The sequence below is a fragment of the Dendrobates tinctorius genome, unplaced genomic scaffold (genome assembly GCF_039654945.1).
Source record: "Dendrobates tinctorius isolate UK_male_01 unplaced genomic scaffold, ASM3965494v1 ptg000043l, whole genome shotgun sequence".
Classification (NCBI taxonomy): domain Eukaryota; kingdom Metazoa; phylum Chordata; class Amphibia; order Anura; family Dendrobatidae; genus Dendrobates; species Dendrobates tinctorius.
The window spans coordinates 25,575,114-25,596,687 of record NW_027361711.1 but is presented as its reverse complement, the minus strand read 5'-3'; positions in this window follow the sequence as shown (position 1 = coordinate 25,596,687).

Here is a 21,574-nt window from a genome sequence, read left to right as displayed (position 1 = left end):
AGTTCATGCATGTAGTACACAAATTATTTAATTTTTTTTTAATTCTTCTTTGTCATTTTAAAAAAAGTTGACAGATAATGCGATTTTTTAGACTTTTGACAACCTTAAAAAAAGACCCAAGCTAGGCAACTGCAGAACCGTTAACACTGCTCTTCACTGCCAGAGTTGGGGCTCAGAATGCATAGGTTGTCATGGTTGCGTAACTGTGTCTATGTAGCCCCCTAGTCTTCCTTCTCCTCCTCTGCAGAGCTACTCAGCTGCATGCCTCTAGGATTACTTCAAGTGTGATCTACTTTCTCATCGTCATTTTCCCACTCCTCACCCTGAGAATCACTCTCCTCCTCTTCCTGTCCTGATAGCACAGTACAGTCCATTGGCACCTCGAGTATCTGAGCCCCATCATGAATAGATCTCCTCCACCCAAAGGGGTTAACGTCTGTTGACGAGAGTTTGGATTCTGCTCGGACCCAACTTCGTCCGGCCCTAGATCAAACTAAAAAAAATTTGGCCATTGGTGCAGATGATTTCCTCTTGACTCCGTGAATCTTTGGAGTACACTTCCGATGTCCATGGTATACAATGTGTGAACAGATCTACAAACTCAGCCATCTGTGGTTCCCAATAGAGAGGTGGGCAGTTGGAGAGTTCTGACGTGGGGGAAAACAAGGGTAATTGGTGTGCCACCACTGAGGACTGTATTGTGTGTGATGTTAAAGTGACATAAGAGGAGCAGAGGCTACTTGATGTAGGGCTTGCCATCTACTGGAGCACATGTTCTTTCTGGCCCTCATCTACAAAGCATACTGCTGTGTGACTGCCAAAGAAAGCAAGTGGAGTAGCCCGTTCAGTAACAGAAGTTGTAAAAATGCTTTGCAATTGCTCATTGCAGCAAAACAAACTGACTTCTCATCCCTCATATCATACCTGTCTCACAAACCTAAACTGCTATTCAATACGTTCAATTTTCTCCTCCATCCAAAAGTTCTCCCTCTCCTCTCATCTCAGCTGAAGACTTTGCCTCACCACCTGTGAACTTAAGCCAATAACGTCCCTTCTTATTGCAAACCTTACCATAGTCTTCATCTCAAGGTGTTCAACCTGTCACTAACAACTGTTGTCTTCCCTCCTGATTGAAACTTACCTCGATCACACCCATCCTCAAAAAGCCCACCCTCCACATCCTCTGTGTCTAGCTATCACCCATCTCATATCTCCCCTATGGCTTCTAACTACTTGAACAGCAAGTCTATTTTGAAATGTCCTCCCACTTTTCCTCTTGCTCAATCTTTGACTGCTTACAATCGGGCTTCAGACCTCACCATTCCACTGCAACTGCCCTGACTAAAGTCACCAACATAGTAACATAGCTAATAAGGTTGAAGGAAGACTTTAAGTCCATCTAGTTCAACCCATATCCTATCTTGCCCTAACATGTTGATCCAGAGGAAGGCAAAAAAACCCATGTGGCAAACAGTAAGCTTCACATTGAGGAAAAAATTCCTTCCCGACTCCACAAACGGCAATCAAACTAGCTCCCTGGATCAACGCAATATCAAGGAAACTAGTGTATATAACCTATAATATTATGATTTTCAAGAAAGGCATCCAGATCCTTCTTAAATTTTAGTAGGGAATCACTCATTACAACATTATATGGCAGAGAGTTCCATAGTCTCACTGCTCTTACAGTAAAGAATCCGCGTCTGTGAGCGTGCTTAAACCTTCTTTCCTCCAGACGTAGAGAATCCCCTCTCGCTCCCGTCACAAGTCTAAGAGTAAAACGATCATTAGAAAGGTCTTTGTACTGTCCCCACATATATTTATACATTGTAATAAGAACACCCCTAAGCCTTCGATTTTCCAAACTAAATAACCCCAAGCGTAATAACCTGTCTTGGTATTGCAGACCCCCCAGGTCGCTCTTCTCTGCACCCGCTCCAGTTCATCTATGTCGTTCTTATACACCGGAGACCAGAAATGTACACAGTATTCTAAGTGTGGTCGCACTAGTGACTTATATAGAGGTAACATTATGTTCTCCTCATGAGCATCTATGCCTCTTTTAATGCATCCCATTATTTTATTTGCCTTTGCAGCAGCTGCCTGATACTGGCCACTAGATGTGATTTTGTCGTCCACCCATACACCCAGGTCTTTTTCAGTAACAGTTTTGCCCAGTGTTTTACAATTACGCACATAATTATACGTCTTGTTTGTTCTACCTAAGTGCATGACCTTACATTTATCAGCCCAAGTTTCTGGTTTACATAAATCCACCGGTAATATAAAATTGTCCTCCTCTGTATTGATTACCCTGCAGAGTTTAGTGTCATCTGCAAATATTGAAATTCTACTCTCTATGCCCCCTACAAGGTCATTAATAAATATGTTAAAATGGAGCAGGCCCAATACTGACCCCTGTAGTACCCCACTGCTAACTGTGACCCAGTCCGACTGTGCTCCTTTAGTAACCACCCTTTGCTGCCTATCCCTGAGCCAGCTCTTAACCCAGCTACACATATTTTCCCCTATCCCCATTGTTCTCATTTTATGTATCAACCTTTTGTGTGACACCGTATCAAAAGCTTTTGAAAAGTCCATGTACACCACGTCGACTGCATTCCCTTGGTCCAGTCCAGAACTTATCTCTTCATAAAAGCTTATCAGATTAGTCTGACAGGAACGGTCCCTCATAAACCCATGTTGATATTGGGTCATGAGGTTATTCTTCTTCAGATACTCCAGTATAGTATTTCTTAGAAAACCCTCCAGGATTTTACCCACAGTTGAGGTTAAAATTACTGCCTGATAATTTCCAAGTTCAGTTTTTGTCCCATTTTTGAATATTGGCACCACATTTGCCATACGCCAGTCCTGTGGTACAGACCCTGTTATTATGGAATCTTTAGAGATTAAAAATAATGGTCTATCAATGACTGTACTTAATCCCATCTGGGCCCGGGGATTTGTCAATTTTAGTGATTTTTAGATGCCGCTGTACTTCCTGCTAGGTTAAGCAGGTGACATTTACTAATCTACTAATCACCAAATGAAAGCGATGCAAGTTGGTACTACTATTTCTCCTGGACCTGGCGTCTGCCTTTGACACTGAAGACCATTCCCTCTTACTTCAGACTTTACGATCTGCTGCAGTTATAGACTTGGCCCTTTCCTGGATCTCCTCGTACCTAACAGACAGGACATTCAGTGTCTCACACTCACACACCACCTCATCATCTCGCTCCCTATGTGTCGGTGTCACCCAAGGTTCAGTTGTAAGGCGCATGCATGCTTACTCCGTCTTAAAGGGACCGCCCGTATAAACCTACAGTATTAACTGGCCTAGAGCTGGGCGACACGTTCTATTTAAGGTTTTTCCTCCAATATGGAGATGCCTGAGCTATATTGTTTGTTTGGCTTGCATGCTTGCTAGTTGTCAGGTTCTACAGGTCCACTCGTCTGCTTGTCTACCCTGTACCCATCTGCTCATACCTGCCTGTGCTCTTCTGTCCATCAGGCGATTCACATTGCACCTGCCAGTGCACATTTTCTCTAACACCCCATCCAGCTCGCATCTGCTAGGGCTTTTCTGTTCCTCAGCAGGTCCCATCTGCACCCATAGTTCCAGTGTCCCTACATTCTTCATCTCTCCTTTGGGCCGTAGCAGCCAACCCATTGTAGGGGGTTAGCTTCCACCCTCTGTAGGTCAGCCCTTGAATAGCATCTTGTGCTACCTCCTTGTTCCTCCTTTTGTTGCAGTTTTTGTCTGCTACCACTTATCGGAGTTGGGATTTGGTAGGCCACCTAGTTACGCCACTCCAGGCTTTCTGAGGGATACGACACCTTGCCCGTTACAGTCTCCATCTGCTGGGTTGGATGTAGTGCAAGAGGTGTCAGTCCCTATTATACTATATCTAGTGTAGTGAAATTGATGCCACTTTGTGGGTGTCTGCCACAATATTTTGGAAATGTATATAGTCCTTGTTGAGTCTCCTTCATGCGTGTTGCCTGTAGCGGCAGGCCTCTGAGACCGTCAGGCCTTCACTGTCAGGATTTGAACCTAGCAGCTACTGTGCAGCAGTCAACAGCTTTTCTTTCTGAGCTATTCAGCTCTCTGGACAGTTCCGTGGAGGACTTTATTTAGCTATGCATACAAATTGATCAGAGACTCACTGAACGAAAAAAGGAAAGGTGGCAATTGTTTGGAAACACCCTAACTACTCCTTTGCTCAATCAGCATTAAAAAACCAACAGGAAAAGGAAACTATTCCCAAACCTATTCAAATCAATGTAATCCATAAACCTCTCTCGGTACTAGAGAAGGAGAGGTGGCTTACAGAGAACCAATGTCATTATTGTGGGGATACTGGATATTTTGCCATCAACTGTCCTAATTAAAGGACCATAGCCTTCACAAACACCAGGGCTGAAAGTGATGTAGACCTCTTTGAATGGCCAGACCCAGTTCTGTAGACCATCTCGTCCGTTATGCAATATAAAGGCAAAGAGCAATCACTATCATCTCATTTTCTTGCTCCCATACAGGTCATAATTGGGAACCAAAAAAATACAATGCTCTGTTAGATTCTGGAGCAGAAGTGAATTTCATGGACTTACAATTCACACTTGGCAATAACATTGCAAGTAGGACCATGGCCATCGATATGAAAATGGTGGATGGATCGCCTTTATCATCTAGACATGTTACTCACGAGACAATTGAACTGAAAATCTGTATGGAGCCGAATAATCATGAAACGATTAATTTTCATCTAATTTCTTCTCCAGTTATTCTAGGAAAAGATATGATAGCGCTATTGGAACCCCTGGAGTACGGCGGTCTTTTGCGGGGGCACATTTCCGGTACAGATGGATTCATGATGACGCACTGATGACCGGGAGCCGGTCATTTCACAGGTGAATTGCATTAGGAAAGGGGATTATTTTACATGTGGTTATAAAAAGGTGGCTTTTTGAAATGGGAGATCCAGCACCCCTTCTGAGGAAGATATTCATCGAAACACGCGTCAGGGGGACCCTGGGTGACCTTCTCTGGTAAATATATTTTATGCAAATGCTTTTTCATTAGAGCCATGAGGTGCATTTCTCTATATCTGGTTCTCTCCTTTTGTTCCCTCATGGAGAAAGACCAGATATGAGAAACCAGCAATGCCTGGGTTTAATTTAATATATAATTTTTGCATGCATGATTTTGGTTTTGATATTGTGGTATCCATATCTTTAATTTTGAATTATGGGATTTTTTTCTTCGTTGTACTATTGCTGCACTAGAAATTTATGAATGCCATTAATCAGTATAAACAGCTTTTTTTTATATATAGAATTATTTTTGCACTTGCACTTTATATATTTCACTATGTAACTATTGCTTTCTTGTGCTCTTTGATATGATACATGTAATTATTTTTTACCAGCTATATATTTATATATGAAATTACATCTGTCCTTCACCAATTATATATCTATATATGAATTACTGTTTTTCACCCAGTGGATGTGTTTTTTGCTATTCCATTTTGAGTATGGTTTGCCGTCTGTTTTATTCTGTATTATATGTCCTAATAAAATACATTTTTATTCTTATTGGAGGACCTTTTCCTATGGCCCTGGAGCGATGAAGCAAGCAGCAAGCCGTCGTTGAAAGAAGATGGAGGCGCCGAACCCGGACCTGCGACACCCATCAGACCCGGACCGCCCCTGGGTTAGTATAATAAACCTCACAGCCTCCTGAGGCCCATGCAAAATGCGCATTGGGGCTGCGTGGTCTGACGGCGCACGAAGACTTATATGGGTATGACCTTTCCTTATGAATTCAAGTATTGATTTATTAATATTGATATTTTTACTTACTTGTAGCAACAACGGTTATTTGTTTGGATGATATATTAATGAGCACTGGTTTGCTACAGTATTTATTCATATACATCATACTAGTGTATTGCACTTTAGTAGGATAATTGTGGTCAAACTTTCCTGGTCTGCACGTTTTGTATGCCTCAGATTTTTGACTGTTTTTGTCCTTCAGTCTTTGTCCATATAATATTTTATAGTTATTTGATACCTTTATGGTCTAATAAATAAAGTATTACTTTGATTGATTTTAAACGGGTTTTTGTACTCCCTTTCTCTCTATGTGTATATAACCATAGCCTAGTCAGCCCAGTCTGTGCCTGGGGTGCAAAAGAGATCCATGACTTGTTCATCTTGATGAAACTACAGTAAGGCAGTTTACACTTTCAGGGGACAGCCGGATTCGCTTATCCGTAAGGACACCACCAGCAGCGCTGAAGCCACGTTCTGAAAGAACTCTAGCTGCCGGGCGTAACAAAACCTCCAAGGCATGACAGGCAAGCTCAGGCCACTCTTCCATTTTTGAAGATCAAAATGCGAAAGCATCCAAATACCCCGTAAGGCACTAATATTGAGCTCAAGATACCCCTGCACCTTCCACTCCAGTTTTTCACAACGTATTAGACTTGTACTGTTCTGCTGGTACACGGGCTGGTTTAAAAATTGTGTGAAGCAATTCATAGAAATTGCTTCTGCAACTTACACTGCTGATATTGCTTTTGTATTGACAACTCAATGTTTAAGGCATTGGAAGTATATAACTGCGATGCACATTATGCGTCTCACTGCTGTCTTGGGGAATACCACTCTTAAGAGTGGTTCTATACTATAGCGTGCATGCGTCCTTTTCCAAAGAGGGGAAGCATCTGGCTAAATTTACTCATGGATCTAACATAGTGCAACCCAGTAGTCAGCACTATTACTAATCCTAACATTACAGGCATCTTGTTGCAGATAGTGCAGCAAGAAAGTGCTCATGTGTTGGGCGCTTCCTTGAGGTTCATGTTCATGGTGTGTTGGAGGCTTGCTTCCTCTGTCCCCTCCAGCCAACCACAAACAACAGAGAGGGGATCATTATCCTCTTTATCTCCTGACTTTTGCTTGGTCATCAGCTCTTCCTCCATGTCCTCTTCCATTTGTTCCTTGACTCCTGCACCTTCCCTAAGCGTTTGGTACCATGAGCCCCCCTCGATCTCTGTAATCCACCCTCTCATGGCACATGCCTGTTCGACAACAGTCTGAAACTAAAGCCCCCGTCACACATAGCGATCTCGCTAGAGAGATTGCTGCGGAGTCACAATTTTTGCCGGTTATCGCTGATCGTCCTGGAATAGCCAGGACATTTTTTTGATCGCTCGACTCCCGCTGGCCAGCACGCATCGCTGCGTGTGACAGGCGGAAGACCAGCGATGAGCGCACTGGTAACTAGGGTAAATGCAGGGTTTCTAAGGGGTGCGTGTCACTTAGAATCCGATGTGTACCTTAGTTACCAGCGCGCTGATGCAGGGAGCTGGTAATCAAGGTAGACATAAGGTTTCTAAGTGACGCACGCCCCTTAGAAACACAATGTGTACCTTAGTTACCAGCTCCCTGCATCAGCGCGCTGGTAACTAACGTACTCAGCGACGCCGCACGCTCGGCGTCACTGGTGCTGATCGCTGGTGAAGCTGCCTGTTTGACAGCTCACCAGCGATCATGTAGCGACACACAAGCGATCCTGACAAGTTGATATCGTTGTCGGGATCGCTGGTGAGTCGCTATGTGTGACGGGGCCCTTAGAGATATTGTTATCTCTTCTGCATCCTCCTCTGCTTCCATCTCTTCATCTGGGACCCCCACCTCCTCCCGCAGACTATTCAAAGTGTTCAACAGAAACCCAGAATAATGATGCTGATGATGGCATTGTCAATGTTAACCATATTAGAAGCCATCACAAACCTGTGCATAGGGTGCAGAGGTCCATCATTTGTGCCCACTCCACAAACGTGATTTGCAAAATGTCCACAGTGCATTGGCCCAAGCTATGGAAAAGGACATACTGAACCAGGGCTCGTCACTGCTGCCACTGTCACTGCAACATGTGAACAGAGAAATTCCACCATGTTGATAAATCGCATATCAAACGGTTAATCAGTATGCTGAAACTCCTCTGTAGCGATGCAAGTCAATGACCTGCAGGGATATCTGGATAGCCTGGATAGCTGTCCACTACTCTTGAGCTGTGTGACTGTGATCTCAAAGGCATATTAATTTTAACACTGCCTGATTGTAGTGAGTCCTGGTCGTGCAGTACGGAGGTGGGGGGAATCTCTCTTCAGCGTTGGAATGCGTGTCTTATTAAATGAGAGGTTAAGGGTACAGGTGAAGGTCCTAGAGGAGGCAGAAGCAGTGGAGGAAGTATTACATACAGAGGTTTGTCCTGCAAGCCTTGTGGATTCTATTACTTGTGGAGCAGCCCTTTGCCCATCTGCCCTCACAGCCACCAGTCAGTGCCCAGTCAGCGAGATGCAACCTCCCTTGCCATGTTTGCTGGTCCAGGTGTCAGTGGTAAAATGTACCCTGGCAGACATAGATTTTTTAAGGAATGAGTGAGGTTGTCTGCGACATGCTGGTGTAGTGTAAGCACAGCTTTCTTAGGAAGTAATGGCGACTGGGCATCTGATACTGGGGGACAGTGATGGCCACAAGCTTTTTGAAGCCATCTGTATCCACCAAGTGGAAAGCAAGCATTTCCGTGACCAGCAGATTGGAGATGGTGGAGATCAAACATTCCTTTACACTTTTTGCCTCTACTGAGTCGATTTTTTTACACAGTTAACAGATAAAGGACACATTATTGATGATTTATGATACAAGGAACAAATGGAGCTAAGAAGGAACAGGAATGGTCACATTAGTCATTGCTGTAAAACTGCCCACTTGCTCATTTACATCTAGCCTATCGGCGCGCGAATTTGGGCTCATCTTTCATCGTTTTTAAGAAATCTCAAGATGGAAGAGGCCAGGAGCCATTTGGTGAGCTGCATTTCTTGCTACATGTTCACAGACTTACCAGTGGAAAAGCCAAACTTCACATGCCACAAATGCAAGCTTGTGTCCCTGTTGGAGGAAAAGTTGCAAAATCTCGAAGAGAGGTTAGCTACGTTGAAGATCATTAAGGAAGGTGAAGAGTTCTTGGACAGAGCAGAATTATCTCTTCATGTTACAGAAAGAGAAGAAATTCGAAGTGCACCTGAAGAAACAGAGGAATGGAGACATGTGACCCAGAGAAGCAGGAGGATCAGGAGGCAGTCAGCACCCATACTGCTCAGAAACCAGTACCAGGGTCTCACGCAGGAAAACAATGAAGAAATACATCAGGATAAGACTTTGCCAACAAGCAGCAACCTTGTACGCCTTCAGAGTCCTCCTGGATGGAGAAAGAAAAATGTTGTGAAGAAGAAACGGAGAGTGGTGGTCATGGGGGATTCCCTGTTGAGAGGAACTGAGGCCGCTATCTGCAGACCGGATATAACTTCAAGAGAAATGTGTTGTCTTCCAGGTGCAAAAATTAAAGATGTGTCTGACAGGATATCAGGACTCTTCAGACCTACAGATGACTACCCATTCCTGCTACTACATGTGGGGACAAATGACACTGCAAGAAACGACCTGGAAACCATCTGCAGAGACTTTGAAGACTTAGGCAAGAAAGTGAAAGAACTGGGAGCGCAGGTGGTCTTCTCTTCCATCCTCCCAGTGGATGGCCATGGAACAAGGAGGTGGAATAAGATTCTGCAGGTGAACAACTGGCTATGTCGATGGTGCCGTCAGCAACGATTTGGATTTCTGGATCACGGAGTGAACTACTTATACGATGGACTACTTGCTAGAGATGGGGTGCACCTTACGAAGACTGGTAAGCATGTATTTGGAAGTCGCCTTGCTACACTTGTAAGGAGAGCTTTAAACTAGAACAACATGGGAAGGGAAGCAAAAGACCAGAAAAAGCCATACACCTGACAAATGCTATTGAGAACTCTGCTATTAGAAGTGGAAAGGAAGAACAAAGACGAAAGAATCTAATTAATAAAAATATTGGAGAAAGAGAAACCAATCACAAACTAAAATGTTTCTATACTAATGCACAAAGCATGGGCAACAAACAAGGAGAATTGGAACTACTAACACAGGAAAAGAAATATGATGTCATTGGAATCACTGAAACTTGGTGGGACAATACACATGATTGGAATACAAGACTAGAAGGATACAACTTATTTGCAAGAAACAGACTTGATAAACGAGGAGGGGGTGTCGCATTGTATGTTAGAAACGCGTATATCTGCACAGAGATTGAAGCTTCAGAGACTGGGAGTTCTGTGGAAACTGTTTGGGTAAGAATACAAGGACAGAACAATGGAAAGGACACCATTGTAGGCATTTACTACAGGCCGCCTGTGCAAGCTGAAGCTATGGATGAACTCTTTATGCATCAAATGGCCAAGTTCTCCAAAAAATATGACATAGTTGTCATGGGAGATTTTAACTATCCAGACATTTGTTGGGAATCTCTCTCAGGCAAAACTAACAGATCAAGGAAATTCTTATCCTCTCTTGCTGACAACTTTATCTTCCAAAAGGTAAGGGAGAAAACAAGGGGAACTGCTACCTTGGATCTAATCCTTATAAACAGGGAGGAAATGGTTGAGGAGGTAAAAGTGGCTGGGACCCTAGGAGGTAGCGACCATGCTATTTTAGAATTTTGGATAACTAGAGGCGGAAGACCTGTGAAGACTCAGACGTCAAGGTTAGATTTCAGAAAGGCAGATTTTAAGGGATTCAGAAAGAGAATTGGAGGGATCCAATGGCTGGATATCCTTAAAGACAAAAATGTCCAGGAAGAATGGGAAATCTTGAAAAATGAAATTCTCAAAGCACAGTTGTTAACAATTCCGAAAAGAGGGAAGAATAGGAAGCAGTTAAGGAAACCAGGATGGATGAACACAGAACTTAAGCACATGCTAAAAAGGAAGAAAAAAATGTTTATAAAATGGAAAGAGGGAGGCATATCTAAAGAAGAATATAATGCTGTCTGCAGAACCTGCAGGGCACAAATCAGATTATCTAAAGCTGAAAATGAATTGAGGCTTGCAAGAGATGTCAAAAGCAATAATAAAGGATTTTGGGGATATGTCAAAAGTAAAAGAAAAGTCAAAGATGCTATAGGATTTTTACAGGATGAAAATGATGAAATGGTAAGACAGGATGTTGAGAAGGCTGAACTTTTAAATTCCTATTTTGCATCTGTTTTCTCTCAGAAAGGAAATGTAACATCAACTGTTATTCACTGTCCTATTAAGGGAATAGAAGAATCCAGGATATCTATAAACAGAAAGATAGTGAGGAAACACTTAGCTAGCCTAAATGAATTCAAGTCTCCAGGTCCAGATGAATTACACCCCAGAGTACTGAAGGAGATAGCAGAAGAAATTTTTGAACCCCTCTCTATAATCTTTGAAAATTCTTGGAGAACAGGAGAAGTGCCAGAAGACTGGAGAAGAGCAAATGTTGTTCCTATCTTCAAAAAGGGGAAGAAGGTGGACCCAGGTAACTATAGGCCGGTGAGTCTGACTTCTATACCAGGAAAGATCTTTGAACAAATTATTAAACAACATGTATGTCAATACCTGGATAAGAATGAAGTGATTAAACAGAGTCAGCATGGGTTTGTAACTAATAAGTCATGTCAGACTAACTTAATTTCCTTCTATGACGGTATCACTGATTGGGTGGATCAAGGAAATGCTGTAGATATAGTATATCTTGACTTCAGCAAAGCATTTGACAAAGTCTCTCATACAATCCTTATTGAAAAAATGATTAAGTATGGAATGGACAAGGCAACTGTTAGGTGGATTCATAACTGGCTTAGTGATCGGACCCAAAGAGTGGTCGTAAATGGCTGCACATCCAGTTGGAAGAATGTCTCAAGTGGGGTACCACAGGGCTCTGTCCTGGGCCCTGTATTGTTCAACATCTTTATCAACGATTTAGATGAAGGAATTGAGGGTAAACTGATTAAATTTGCTGATGACACAAAGCTAGGAGGGATAGCTAATACTAGAGAAGAGAGAGAGAGGATTCAAAAAGATTTAAATAAACTGGAGAAGTGGGCAGCAACTAACAGAATGGTTTTTAACAGGGAGAAATGCAAAGTACTACATCTGGGCAATAAAAATGGAAAAAGCATATATAGAATGGGAGGAATAGGGCTAAGTGACAGCACATGTGAAAAAGACTTGGGTATACTAATAGATCACAGACTGAATATGAGTCAACAGTGTGATGCAGCAGCAAAAAAGGCAAATGCAATTCTAGGATGTATTAACAGAAGCATACAGTCTAGATCACGTGAAGTCATTATTTCCCTCTACTCCTCTTTGGTCAGACCTCATCTGGAATATTGTGTCCTGTTTTGGGCACCACATTTTAAAAAAGACATCAACAAACTGGAGCAAGTTCAGAAAAGAGCGACCAGAATGGTGACCGGTCTGCAAACCCTGTCTTATGAGGAAAGGTTGCAGGATTTGGGAATGTTTAGTTTGCAAAAGAGAAGACTGAGAGGAGACTTAATAGCTGTCTACAAATATCTAAAGGGCTGTCACATTGTAGAAGGATCAACTTTATTCTCATTTGCACAAGGAAAGACTAGAAGCAATGGGATGAAACTGAATGGGAGGAGACACAGATTAGGTATTAGAAAAAACTTTTTGACAGTTAGAGTGATCAATGAGTGGAACAGGCTGCCACGAGAAGTGGTGAGTTCTCCTTCAATGGAAGTCTTCAAACAGAGGCTGGACAGACATCTGACTGGGATGATTTAGCGAATCCTGCTTTGAGCAGGGGGTTGGACCAGATGGCCCAGGAGGTCCCTTCCAACTCTACGATTCTATGATTCTATGATTTCTATGATTCTATGGGTATTTGAGAAGCAATGAGAATTTCCTTGAGCATTGTTTCTCTCTCCACTTTTACAATAGATTCTGAATCTCAAGTAATCATAATTACTACCTTGTAATAGAGATTATCCTGTACAAGGACGAGAGCTCTAATTGTAAACTACAATCACAACCCCTCTTAACCGCTTGACAACCATAGTCCATACGTCCAGGTTGGGAAATATAGATATGAAAGCACCTCTCCCGGAAATTTAACTCTCTAAATGCTGTGACTGATATTGATTGCAAACATTTAAAAGGCAGTGAGGGAGAGGGGGCTTCCTCTGCACTCTGAAGAGGCTAATTGTTGCCATGGGGACTGTAGTGTCGTGATGTCATCGATAAAGAATTCAGAGACGTACACTGATGTGCTGATGCTTGGCTGCTAGCCCGTGTTTTTTTTTTTTTATTTCTTACTTCCTCCTTCCTCTCCACGTCCCTGCCTCTGACTCCTCCTCTCCCCTACATCACTGTTACTAGGCAAAGAATGCAAACAAGGGCAACAGCCCACAAACAACAGGAGATGTGACAACATCACACCTCTTCTTTTCTCACAACAAAAAAACTGAAACATTTGAAGAATATTGTCGTTCAAACATTAAGTCTCACTGCAGAACATAGTGTGTAAGGTGGGCAGGTGGTCTGCGATAGGTCCTAGTCGGATAGCGGTGAGACGGACCATCACCAGATAAGCCCTGAGTATCCCCGGAGACATCCCCTGTTAGGCTTATGGCATCTCCAGTCTCTGGCAGGAAGTCATCGCTCTCCGCTTCCTCAATAGGCGTGGTTTTTGAGACGTGGCCCCGGAGTTTTTTAAAGTGGGACACATTTCGTGTGACCTGACGACTTTGATTCCGGGCAGTAACCATGGTGCCCTTAACGCCTATAACTTGAAAGGGTTCCGGATAGTACGGTGACGCAAACTTGCTAGTCGCTTTTAACCTTTGTGCCAGGACCCAATCGCCACCTGTATTGCCGGCTGTCTGCCTCGATGGTTGCGCTTATCTGCATACCGTTTCATCTTTTCCTTTGATATGGAGTCATTAATAGAAATCGGGGTCTGGACGTAGATTGCTGGAATGCTTGGAAGTTTGACCCGTAAGGGCCTGTTGAACAGTGCCGTTGCAGGTGGTATTCCCGTTGTAGAGTGGGGTGTAGCCCTGTACTGTCTGAGGAATGCGTTCAACTCTTGCTGTAAGTCCTTGTGCTCCATGGTAGCAATCCTTAGGGTCTTGTTGAGCGATTGCATGAATCGTTCGACTTCACCGTTGGCCTGAGGCCAGCAAGGAGTTATTTTCCGGTGTGTGAAACCCAGGTAGGTTGCGAAGGACTGAAAGTCTGTGCTATTAAAAGGCGGTCCATTGTCAGATTTCACGATCTCCGGTATGCCATATGCCGAGAAGATCTTGTCTAATTTTGGTAAGACAGCCTTGGCCGAGGTTGTAGAAACATGTTCGATGACTGGAAACCTTGAAAAGTCATCCATGATCACCAGCAGATAGGAGCTATCCGGTAGACTGCAGAAATTGATGTTAACAGCTATCCATGGGCCGGCTGGCAGGGGTGTCATTTGTAATGGTGCATGTCTATGGGCAACTGTAGTGGCTTGGCACGGTATGCATGTTTCAACGAGTGCCTCCACCTTTTTGTCAAGTCCGGGAAACCACACTTTCTCCCGCAGTAGCTGCTTCGTTTTCACGACCCCTTGATGAGCTTCATGCGCCAGATCCAGTACCCTGCTCTGAAGTTTCTGAGGTATCACCAGGCGATTATCTCTTAAGAGCATATTTGAGTCTGATACTGATAGTGAATGTCTCGCGTTAAAGAAAACCTCCAGGTACCCAGCTTGATCAGTAGGGTGAAGGCGGGCCTCAGCGAGAAAACTGCTCCAGTTCTTAGACCGAACCGTCTCTATCACAAATTGAAGTTGGTGATCGGCATCCAGCGCTTGCTTAATTTCCTGTATGGTCATAGCTTTCGGTACCGAATGGGCGACGACAAAGTTGACATGCTCCTCCGCCAGAATCGTCGCGGATGTCGTCTGTGGTGCTGGGTGTCTCAAGAAATAGTCTGCGGGATTTCCAGCTCCCGCCTCGTATCTCAACTGGAGATAATAGTTCTGTAAGCGGAGCAACCAGCGTTCAAGACGCGGGGGAGGCTTTGAAGAGGGCTTATTGAAAATTGGAACGAGTGGCTTGTGGTCAGTTATCACTGTGAATTGATGTCCAAAAAGGTATAAATGGAAATGAAGGCACCCCCACACAACTGCCAGGGCTTCTCTCTCAGTTTGTGAATATCGCTGCTCTGTATCAGTTAGTGTCTTGCTGGCATATGAGATTGTGGATATGTCGCCTGCGCTAGACACTTGTGTGAGAATTGCCCCTAGGCCTACTGGACTAGCATCCACCAGTAGCTGTGTGGGTTTTGACGGGTCAAAATAGGCCATGACAGTGTCGCTGGTTAGGTTGGTTTTCAATGCGTCAAAAGCTGCTTGCTGCTCAGTGCCCCATGTCCACGGAGAGTCTTTCTTTGTGAGCTTTCGCAGAGGTTCAGAAACAGTGGCTAGGTCAGGTATAAATCGCCCACAGTATGTGACCAGTCCTAGGAAGCTGCGAACATCTGACACATTTTGCGGTGGGCTAGCCGATTTTATGGCAGCCACTTTCTGTGGGTCAGCTGAAACTCCTTGTTCAGAAAATATGTATCCAAAAAAAGTTAATGATTTTTGGTTAAATTCACATTTTGACGGATTGACAGTGAGATTGCAGGCTTGGAGTCTTTGAAATACTTGTTCTAGGCGATTGTCATGTTCCTCTTGGGTTGTGCCATAAATGAGAATGTCATCACTGACGTTGAGGACTCCTGCAATGCCAGACAGAACCTGGCTGACGATATTCTGAAAAATTTCTGCGGCCGATGAGATGCCAAAGTTCAAATCTGCGCAGGCCCACATGCATGCTAAAAGTTGTAATGTACCTGGAGTCTGGATGCAATTCAAGTTGATGATAGCCTGAGTTTAGGTCAATTTTTGAAAATACCTTCGCACCATTCAGGTCTGCGAGAATGTCATCAATAGTGGGCGTGATGTGCCTTTCTCTTTGGATCGCCCGATTGGCGTGGCGCATATCCACACATAGTCGGATTTTACCTGGCTGCTTCGGTTTAGGTGCAACAACGATTGGTGAAACCCAGGGGGTCGGGCCTTCAACGCGTTCGACGACATCGGACGCCTCCAGGTCTTGCAGTTCTTGCTCCACAAGCTTGCGGACATGGAATGGAATGCGCCTGTGGGGCTGAATAGAGGGCTGTACTGACGGATCTATATGCAATTTTATTTGAACATCCTTTAGCTTACCTAGGCCTTTAAAGAGATTTGGGTACTTCTGCATAATGTGGTGGGCCGAAGGACCTGTAATGCTGTTGACAAGGTTCACAAGGCCCAGAGATATTGCACTGGTACAGCTGAGAAGTGTGTCCGCAGAGCATTCTACTACATAGAAGGTGTCAGTGATGGACTTTCCTTCAGCTGCTACTTCTGACTGAAATTTTCCGCACAGGGGCAGTGCAGCTGCTGAGCCATAAGGAAAAATCTTTATGTTAGTACTTTGTAGAGTAGGTTTGTTTAGGAGCTGGTTGTAGACTGTATGACTGATGACGTTGACTGATGCCCCCGTGTCCACCAGGGCTTCTATTGGATTGCCATTCACTAGGATTACTCGTTTTGGATTAGTAACTGCGTGCACAGTATTAGATCCCTCTTCCGTCACGGAGAATAAATAGGTGCTGTGGGACTCGTAATTAATCTGCAGTGTTTGGATCTTCGGTGACCTAGGTTGTGCGGTGGTATGAGGAGATTGTGGCTTGGATCTACACACCTTTGCGAAATGATTTTGCTTTCCGCAATTTTGACAAGTTCCTCCCTTTGCTGGGCAGACATTCTGGTGAGGATACGATCCACCGCAGTTGTAACATGTGGCTGCCTGTGTGCGAGGCACATTTGGTTTCTGTGTAAGCTTTGCTATAGAAGATGCCGCGTCTGGCTCATGCTCGATGTTCTCTATCAGTTTAGCTTGTTTGTCTGCAGCATCATTTATACGCGCTGTATCTAGCAACTTCGCTAACGTCATGGTGGGGTCTCTGAGTGCTTGTCTCCTTAACTTGGAGGAAATACATCCTTGTACGATCTGCATTTGGATTTCTTTGTCTACCTCCGCAAATTCACAGTGCGCTGCAAGGTGTCGTAGCCGGACATGATACTCAGCCATGCTTTCTGTTGGCGACTGCTTTGACTGCCTGAACTTAAAAATTTCAAATGACGGATTTCTGTGAGGGGAGAAATGCTTGCTTAACGCAGCTTTGCTGAGCTCATAGTCCTTGTCCTCCCCTGTATTCGGCAGAGTAGTGAATATATCGTAAACCTGCTCCCCTGCGTAGTGTAATAGCATGGCTTTTTTCCGGGTATCGTCAGAGACATTCATGGCTTGCAGAAATATCTCGAATCGCTTCAGCCATTTATCCCAAGATACTGCCAGGTTTGCTTTGGACTGATGCACATCAAAAGCGGGAAATGCGGGTAGACAAGCCATAGTGAGTGCTGATAGCCTTGTAGACTGTTCGTGGGACTGAAATACCTGTGGCTGATAAATGAACGCTTCCTCATCGCCAGTTGTAGTGTCGTGATGTCGGCGATAAAGAATTCAGAGACGTACACTGATGTGCTGATGCTTGGCTGCTAGCCCGTGCTTTTTTTTTTTATTTCTTACTTCCTCTCCACATCCCTGCCTCTGACTCCTCCTCTCCCCTACAAAACTGTTACTAGGCAAAGAATGCAAACAAGGGCAACAGCCCACAAACAACAGGAGATGTGACAACATCACAGGGACCTGATGTCATCATGATGACATCCGGGTTACCAGGGCCAGCAAGTTAGTGAGATCATGCACAGTGCTACTAATAGTGATTAGCAGACGTGCTCTGACAAGATGTTATCCAAACATGCTTGTGTGCTAACCAAGTGTCTTCGATGTGCTCGAAAAATATGTTTGAGTCCATGTGGCTGCATGTCTCGTGGCTGTTAAACACCACAACACATGCATGTTTGTTATGCAATACCTGAATGTGCTGCAGCTGTACAGAGGCGGGAACTCAAAACATATTATTCGAGCATGCTGAAGACACTCGATTAGCATACAAGCATGCTCGGACAATGCCTTGTCCGAGCACGTTTGCTCATAACTAGAGTTGAGCGACTTTTGGTTTTTTAGGGTCGAGTTTCGTTTCGTGAAACCCGACTTTTCCAAAAGTCGGGTCGAGCAAGATCGTCCGATTATAGGGAAAAGTCGGGGTCGTCCCGAAACACGAAACCCAATGTAAGTCAATGGGGAATAAAAGTCGGCAGTGAGAGGAGGACAGGAAACACACCTACAGTGCCCATTTGAATGCCAAAAGCATCAATTCTTCTTACTTAAGCTTGTCAACCTTAATTAACTTTATAATACAAGTTACGCACTGAAAAATGGGGGTTATTTGGCTAAAGTTGTGGGGGGGGGCTGGCTCCAGGTTTTCATGTGCCCTGGGCAAAAGAGCGCCCCTTTAACACATACCACAACTCCTCATGCTCCGATACGGCAGAGAAATAGCGGTATAGTACAATGAAAAATACTTTACTTTTTACATCTCATGACAAGGCCCATCTATTTCTCCATACAGAATCATTGGTCCCATATAATGTTTGAAACAGTATATGATGAGCTCCACATAATGCTACAGTATATGTTGGTCCCCATGGATGAAGCTCCACTGTCTCATGGGCCCAAATAATGCTCCAAACATAATGGGCCCCATTTCTAATGCTCTAGTGTATAATGGGCCCTGTAAATGCTGCTCCAGTGTCTGATGTCCACCTTTGGAATGTTCCAGTGTATGGTGGGCCCCATCTATCATTCTCCAGAGTATAGTGCTCCCCAAAAATTGCTGTCCCACCATTGAAAACAATCAAATAAGTCTCCTCGCTAGGGAATCCCTGTACTAGTCTGGACTCCTCGTCGTCCCCATCTTCCATCTCACTGCACAGTATTTCAACCTTGCAAGTGCTGTGATCCTGAGCAAGCAGGGGGGGCCCACTCGTTGGCGACGGCACTGGCACAGGGCCTCTGATAGTACGGTGGTGTGTCTGATGGCGGGTGGGCCGAACCTGCACTTTCATCAGCAGCTTCCTCTTTGTCACCGTGTAAGATGGAACTGTATATGGGAAGGGTAACCTGAGTTTCATCAGGGTCAGATTCAGGCCGTGTAGCGTGCGAGGGGAATGTAGTGGTCTGGGTCAATGTACCAGCAGATTCATCGAGCAGTGGCTGGGCATCAGTGCACTTGTGTCGCCCCCAGGAGTACGGTCGCCACAGTGGCATTACCTTCTTCCTAGGGAGTGTGATGTCATGCTTGGGAGCAACGAAGGATCTCTCTAGCAGGTTAACTGATTGGGCGGCGTTATTCCCACGACTCATGACCCTCCAAACAGCGTTCATGAAGGCAAAGTGTTTGTTTTACGTGGGCAGTATGGTTGCAAAGCTGAACCTTAAAGGAATGTCCAGAAGGGCACCACCAGGAGTGGAGCCTACGGTTAAATTCGACTCCACCTGGGAAACCTCAACCATGCCAGCTACAGAACAGATGCACACATTGCAAGCTTAATTCCGTTAACGAACGAGACTCCGTCATGCCCCGCGGTCCGAGTCCGGCTTACTAGAGGGACACGTGAGGCTCTGGCACATAAGATTGGCCAATAACTGGTGTGTCATGCCCTTACATGTCCGTGGCTGCATGTGCGCTACACTGAAAAGGCCAGTGTTTGTCGCTTACAGGTGCAGATAACCCGCTGAACAACGTTAGTGATGGGGATCACTGATTACAATTATTACCCGCGAACAATGATTTCCCAGTAAGTGCAGGTCAACCGCAGTTCCGGAATTAGGCCTAACCGTCATTCCTGAAAAAATGAAAAACTTACGTGTGCAAACCACAGGTGCTGTAGCTTGCTTAACAGCTCGCCAGCCATTCTCACGCCCAGTATGGATTACACGTGATTGCACAAAGGTGAGAAAGGGTACTGTATCCCCAGATAACATGTATGGATAGCGTACACATTCAAAATATATGTCTATACATCAGGAGGCAGGCTCAGACGGTGTTAGGCCCAGTATGGATTGCACGTGATTGCACAAAGGTTAGAAAGGGTACCGTATCCCCGGATAACATGTATGGATAGCGTACACATTCAAAATATATGTCTATACATCAGGAGGCAGGCTCAGACAGTGTTAGGCCCAGAATGGATTGCACGTGATTGCACAAAGGTTAGAAAGGGTACCGTTTCCCCGGATAACATGTATGGATAGCGTACACATTCAAAATATATGTCTCAGGAGGCAGGCTCAGACGGTGTTAGGCCCAGTATGGATCGCACGTGATTGCACAAAGGTTAGAAAGGGTACCGTATCCCTGGATAACATGTATGGATAGCGTACACATTCAAAATATATGTCTATACATCAGGAGGCAGGCTCAGACGGTGTCAGGCACAGTATGGATTGCACGTGATTGCACAAAGGTTAGAAAGGGTACCGTATCCCCGGATAACATGTATGGATAGCGTACACATTCAAAATATATGTCTATACATCAGGAGGCAGGCTCAGACGGTGTCAGGCACAGTATGGATTGCACGTGATTGCACAAAGGTTAGAAAGGGTACCGTATCCCTGGATAACAAGTATGGATATCGTACACATTCAAATTATATGTCTCAGGAGGCAGGCTCAGACGGTGTTAGGCCCAGTATGGATTGCACGTGATTGCACAAAGGTTAGAAAGGGTACCGTATCCCCAGATAACATGTATGGATAGCGTACACATTCAAAATATATGTCTCAGGAGGCAGGCTCAGACGGTGTTAGGCCCAGTATGGATCGCACGTGATTGCACAAAGGTTAGAAAGGGTACCGTATCCCTGGATAACATGTATGGATAGCGTACACATTCAAAATATATGTCTCAGGAGGCAGGCTCAGACAGTGTTAGGCCCAGTATGGATTGCACGTGATTGCACAAAGGTTAGAAAGGGTACCGTATCCCCGGATAACATGTATGGATAGCGTACACATTCAAAATATATGTCTATACATCAGGAGGCAGGCTCAGACGGTGTTAGGCCCAGTATGGATTGCACGTGATTGCACAAAGGTTAGAAAGGGTACCGTTTCCTCGGATAACATGTATGGATAGCGTACACATTCAAAATATATGTCTCAGGAGGCAGGCTCAGACGGTGTTAGGCCCAGTATGGATCGCACGTGATTGCACAAAGGTTAGAAAGGGTACTGTATCCCTGGATAACATGTATGGATAGCGTACACATTCAAAATATATGTCTATACATCAGGAGGCAGGCTCAGACGGTGTCAGGCACAGTATGGATTTGACGGCCCAGATTACACAGCGGAGGAGCAGGGAGAGGTAAAGATTGCAAATGCTGGGGCCCTGCCCAAGCAAGGGGGGCCCACTCGTGGGCGTCGGTACTGGCACTGGGCCCCTCATAGTACAGCGGTGTGTCTGACGGCGGGTGTGCACCACCACCGTCAGAGACACTTGATTGCACTATGAGGGACCCTGTGCCAGTGCCCGCGCCCAAGAGTCGGCCTACCCACCTGTCCAGGGCAACGGCACTC